Raw genomic sequence first — 6,444 nt, forward strand, 5'->3', positions numbered from 1 at the left:
CTCTCTCTCTCTCTCTCTCTCAGGAGGTGCTCTTTCTTTCCTGTCTGTTTGTCCTTGTGTTCGTGTGTATGTGTGTCTGTCTGTGAGTGTGTCTGTATGTTTTTGTGTCTGTGTGACTGTCTGTCTTGCTCTTTTCGACCCTCCAATCACTGTTGTGTAATTAATTTTGTTTCTGTGACACTTTACATTTTTCTCATTGTTTCGTATTTTGGACCACATTTTCACTCAGTAACAAACATAAATGAACACATTATGTCGATGTCGAGCATAACAAAATGTTTAAAATATAAAATGTCACATCTGACCCAACATTTCGGAAGATAGGCCTACGTCTACATGATATGCCTGTGTCGGGCCTTCAATGCGTGGGCTGCACTGTTCTGAGTGATGACTTCAGCGATGCTGACAACCATGTCCATTCTTCTGTTGCAATTTTCTCCAATGTTCCTTTCATACGTAATCTATCTCTTTACGCTTGGTTTCGAAATGGTAACAGCATATCTGGTTACGTTGAGGAACGGAGAGTACGTGGAAGAAAGCACAAGGTTTGCTAAACAACGATGAGCGGGTGCAGTTTTTAAGATGATAGCATAGCACACCTTGTTCCTGGTGCAAGATAGTGTTAGGTACAGATGTCAAGAATAGATTGGTGAAACCTCTCACCACTTATCTCCCCTTTCTGCAGGAAGTGCTGTATAAGACCTGTGAGCATAATATACCAAATTATTAATGTCATCGTGAATAAATCATTTCCTCTCCTCCCTACTACCACTCGAAGAGCTCTCTCTTTCTTTCTCCTCTCCATTTTCTTCCCCGTGTGCGTAGCATCCAAAGATTTGTGCCTGTCTCGTTAACAAATTTAAAAGACAAATCTGTGACATTTTGCTTTAGCCAGTTTGCACACCGACTGAGTTTATCTTTAGTGGTATCACTGCTTCGTTCAGCTGTGACGTCTGTAAACTTTTCGTTGCAATACGGCATTTGTTCAAAGCAGCCACAACAGTTGATCGGCTAATGGGAGGTGCGTCTGGACATGTTTCGTCGACAGTGTGATCTGTGGCTTTCGATAATTGAAACTGGGTCATCTCTCATTTTCATAGTAACTTTCTCATGTCTCGTCCAACCCCCTTTAAAAAAAACAACCCCAAAACAACAACAACAACAACATCAACAATGGCTTGGCGCACGATACTGTAATCAGTGATTTGATCCATATACAACAGTTTAACAAGTTTTATGAAATCGTTGCCTCGCAGAAAAGCTTCATATTATGGTCTTTGCCAATCCTAAAGACTTACTTTTTGAAAGCATATTAAATCAGATGGTTTGTTTTTCAGATGTTACAAACAATTGATAGCTTCAAACTGAACGATCTAACACAATGAAAAAGTGGTATCGAAGGCAAGAGACTCGCACAGTAAACAGCTACGGTTGTAGCTTCCCCCGAGTCAGGGATGATGGTTACATTGGTGCGTCGTAGGCGTATTATTGAATATACTGGACATTTCTTATGCTATATTTGAATTGACAAAGATGAATTTGCTCTCTTTAGAGTTTACATATTTTTAGTTTTCCTGCGTTTATGTTTGAGTTGGTATTTGCTTACATTTTCCAGTGTGTGGAACTTGAAATGTCTATGTTAAATTAAACACGGCAATATAATTAACATCTGAATTTTTATTGTTACATTTCGACTCTCTACGTTGATATTCAATCGGAAAAAAGTGTACAGTACAGTTTGTCTCTGATGATCTAATTCATCGAGACGTTCTTTAAAAATCAAGCAAAGAAGAGGGTGAATTGTCATCTTGATACGTGTGTGTTTTGTTTCATGAAAGCTCTTTTCAGTATTCTCTTTTAGAATTCTGCCGCATTTTCAGGAGATCCTGTCAAAATTATGTTTCATAATAAATCGCTGAATATAGCTACATGTACAGTCAAACCTCTTTGTACCGCCCCCATTGTACTGCCAGCCCCGCTTACCGCTAGATTTTGGCAATGTACGAAAAGAATCCCTTACATTAACATAGCATTTACACCATTACACCGCCACCCACTATCTGCCAACTGTCTCAGTTGTACAGTCCTTATCATACTACTGTAAATGTACCCCGTTGTACCGCCATCGAACTGGCCGCCAGAAGTCCACAGTCTAGGCTACAACGGCCTAGGTTTAGATCAAACTCTTTTCGCCGATTTGCTCCCTCCCTGTCCATCCCAATTCCCCACCCTTGTCTTGTAGTTTTCAGGCAATATGAATAGATCTACAGTCATATAGTGTGTCACAAGCGAACACAATACAACGTGTAATGCAGAAAAGTACAACTAAAATAAAACATACCTTTGTAATTCGGCCTCAATTTTTGCTCCCCGTGAGAATCCGACTAAATTTGATGCGCTGATTATGAAAATGCTATTAATTTTTTGTCCTTAGTCATTCAATGTTTTAAAAAAGGTAATCAAATTTTAAAGTCACCTTGAGAACTTTAAAGGAACCTTGCAACCCCCCCCCCTGTAAAATATCTTGCGTCTCCAGTTATCAGTCCAAAAACTTACAGGATTTTATTTAGCGAGGACTCACGCTCAAGTCTAAGTGACAGATTGAAGGGAGATAATTCATTACTTCATCTAATGATTGGTAAAGAAGTTCCCTTGACGTTAGGCAGTCGGTGCTACATGGATTTAACACAAGACATGAAAACCTCGTTGTGCCGCCAGCCTCGCTGTACCGCAAACTTCATGCTCGTCCCAAGGTAGGTGGTATAACGGGGTATGACTGTATTCTGAAGCATGAACTTTCAATTTCCATTAAGATCGCTGTGGGTGGGTCAAACAAAGGCATGTACATGGGTTTCTATGCTATTTCCACTCGCTCTGCATGCACAAAATAGCCGGGCCAAGGTGGCAAAGGGCCATCACGACAGGCGGGCGTCCAATTGTACGCACTTAGGGCACTAGGGGTCTCCCAGGAAGATCGTCTGCATAATGATTGTGTCCACCGGCCAGTGCGTGTGACTCTCAGCGATCTCCCCTCCCAGCGATGGAGGCTGTTCCGGTATCGATTTTGTGCCTTGTGCGTGCCAGTTGGGATTTTGCCATCCCACGCACCCATATTCCCCCACTCCCATTTTTTTTCTGTCCTCCCCTTCCCCCTCTTCCACCCCAACACGATCCAGGACACGTTTCTGTTTAGTTTCCTTATTTATTCTTTTTTTCTGGGAAGCTGTCAGTCTCTATCGCTGCTTTGTTTTCGTATGTGACTACCGAGAGCCAAAACGAGTGATAAAAAGAGGTTTCCAGTCGTAGCTTATCCGTATTGTGACTGTTCTTGGATTGTCGATAACAGTGGAAAGTTATTATGTGGTTCGTCAGAAGTTGAAGACAATGTAATTTATAGGGACGATTCACTCCCCCTCCCCCCCCCAGCTTCTTTCTCTCTGTCACTCTCTGTCTCTTTCTGTCTCCCTCTTTCTGTCTCTCTTCCTGTCTCTCTCCCTGTCTCTCTGTCTCTCTGTCTCTCTCCCTCACTCACCCCCTTTCTTTCTCTTTCGCACTCATTCTTTCACTCTCTCACTTTCTTCTTTGTTCTCTCTCTCCCCCTCTTCTCCTCCTTCTCTTTCTTTCCCTCTCTATTTCTCTCTCAGACGTCGAAGACGACGTGGTTATAGAGGTGATTCTCTCTCTCTCTCTCTCTCTCTCTCTCTCTCTCTCTCTCTCTCTCTCTCTCTCTCTCTCTCTCTCTCTCTCTCTCTCTCCCTCTCTCTCCCCTATTTCTTTCTCTCGCTCTTTCTTTCGCGCTCTCTCACTTTTTATCTCTTCCCTCTGTTCTCTCTCTCTCTCTCTCTCTCTCTCTCTCTCTCTCTCTCTCTCTCTCTCTCTCTCTCTCTCTCTCTCTCCGACTTTCCTCGCCCTTCTGTTTCCTTTTTACTTCATTTCGCTCTCTTTCTCTCTGCATCTCTTTCTCAACCTTCTCCGTCTGTTCCCTCTCTCTAGCCTTTATAACTGCTCGAGGAGTATATAATATTAGCTCATCAATAGCTTCCCTCTTGGACGTTTGTACTGAGCAGCTTTCTCGAATTGTATCCACGTTTTATGCAGTAAGACCTATACCGCACCAAGACAAATCCTTCTTTAGACAGACTAAAGCTTGTGTTTTACGGAATTGTGAACAATGGAGTAATACGAACCCGACCGCACTACCTAGACACAACATTTTAGTCGTGAAAAGTTGTGACCGGCCACAAACCGAGTACGACAAGTCTGACTAAAGACTGGTTTAAGCCAGTAAGAGAATAGAGCACTCTACGGCACTAAGATAAAACTGCCTTGAAATTTGACGACACGGCCAGTTCCATACACCTACACAAACACACCCGGTCGTGTTTTCATGACACGCGGAGTTCCTTTCACCAACACATATTATGCATCTGATCATGTTTACGCAAGACTACATTCTGTGCTCAACGAGCAAGTACCATCAGCAAATATATTTTATAATTAGTCTTTGATCTTGATGTCAATTGGACTGAGAAATTAATAAGTGAAGTTGAAGGCAAACCTTCGCTGCACAATAAAACTTTCGAAAATTATTCTGACTGGTAAATGGATGAATTCAAAATCGTTTTTTATGTTTCTTTCGCCTGATTGAAAACATTAGAGCACGTACACATGCTTTCTCTGTCAATTCCATGTTCGAACTGAATCGTTAATATCAAAGTCCTAAGACGCTTGAATCTTAGTGCGGTACGGCACTAGTGGAAGTTAAATTCTGCCACAAAACTGACTAAACGGTCTAAAGACAGAATTGCCTTGGTGAGGTATAGGCCTTCCGGCTCATACCAAATTTAATCTGGCGTACGGGTTTCCTTTTTCACCCCACATCTCCATTATCCAAAATGTGTCATTACCTTCAAGCTTTTGGGGACTTGTTTTATCGACCGTAATGTCGAATGAGTACACGAAAGGAGATTTTAAAAAAAAGTTTTATATTTATATATTTATTCAAATAGATTCAGTCAGTATTAAATTGCTATTAAACCGCCAGGGAAGAAGCACTGCTTAACCAAACACGATGGTTATGTTTATAAATGAAGCTAAAATCCAAGTGCTCATTTACAGTCGTGTATTCGTTCCCCGAAGGCTATCACAACTTCTAACAACAGGTCTTATGGTCAGCCCGGTAATTCCAAGTTGTCATAAATTCCCTGACGTTTGTGATGAAGCGTTTTCGCGCTTCGCCGTGGGACGCAGAAGACGTGAGTTTAATATGACTATGGGGAGAATATTTATCATGTACATGTATCACTATTGGGACGTTGTTGTATCTTTCTCAGTCCCAGTTGGCCCTGACAGGCAGGGTCGAAAGATCCCGCCTCCTAAATGATCAATACATTGTCGAAGGAGGTTAAAACTACATTTACACGTACACTTTCTAGAACAACAAATTACTGGTTTGGCCCTCTTGGCCCATGCCGTTATTATTCACACATTCCGTCTCTGCCGAGTACCAAGCACCCACTACAGCGTTTTGAACTGTAAATAAAATCGGGTGAAGTATCTTTCCTAAAGACACAGTGTCCTCGCCAACTAGCCAGGAATTGAACTCACGTCTTTTAAAAAATCACAGGACTAACGTCTTACAGCTGGACTGGGTCTAGAAGACTAATGGCAATGGTACCTGAGATGCCCTGCAACACCCAAGGATGAAATAGATTATAACAGTAGCCATCGCAATGATATAAGGCACGTTTTTAAAAGCGCCACTATTTGTCTCACTGTAAAAACCGATTTACTATTGAAAACAAAAACAAAAAACAGACTAGGACGGATAAAACAATAGAAAAGAACGACGGGAAGATCAAAGAAAACCACATGTTCAAGTTTCAGAAAATCATGTTTTAACCCTTTTCCTGCCACATGGGTCTCCAGCAATGGCCGCCATTTTTGCACAGCTTCCTGTGCACATAGCTGTCTTTAGCGTTCATAATCATGTTATGCGCTAGATGAAAAGAAGTGAATTCTAACAACCGGCGCCTGCACTGAACGCTTTAACAAGAACTTTTGGAAATGAAATCAAGGATACCGATTAGATAGGATAGAGATTAGATCTCTTAAAAACATGGTCCATTGGTGCAGTAGGTATCATGCTGGACAAAAGTGAGAATGAGTAGGGTTCGAACCGCTCGTCTGGATGGTTCTTGAATTTATGTTGGTTGGACGTTTTTCAAGGCTCTCCATCCATCTGGCTAGGTCTCATCGGAGATAAAGGTTAAATTCGGAGGTCCTGCTTTTAAAAAACAAACTGATATTACTGAACGGAGAGTTAAGGCCATACAATTACTATTTTACGAAACACGCACTCCCTCCACATAATATACGAGTTGGCTTTTTATAGATTCTAGACTATGTTCATTCATACCTTATCCATCTATACCTAAAGATTTG

The 6,444-nt window shown here is 41.6% G+C and overlaps 1 long non-coding RNA gene across 1 annotated transcript in view; it reads left to right on the forward strand.

Annotated features, from left to right (window-relative positions):
• The window catches only part of LOC118477842, a 5,299-nt gene extending 2,019 nt beyond the window's left edge, over positions 1-3,280 (forward strand). The window contains exon 2 of the long non-coding RNA XR_004858640.1: positions 2,559-3,280. This is a non-coding gene — a long non-coding RNA (uncharacterized LOC118477842). The remainder of the gene's footprint in view (positions 1-2,558) is intronic.
• Positions 3,281-6,444: the final 3,164 nt, after the last annotated feature.

The sequence above is a fragment of the Aplysia californica genome, unplaced genomic scaffold (genome assembly GCF_000002075.1).
Source record: "Aplysia californica isolate F4 #8 unplaced genomic scaffold, AplCal3.0 scaffold00247, whole genome shotgun sequence".
NCBI lineage: Eukaryota > Metazoa > Mollusca > Gastropoda > Aplysiida > Aplysiidae > Aplysia > Aplysia californica.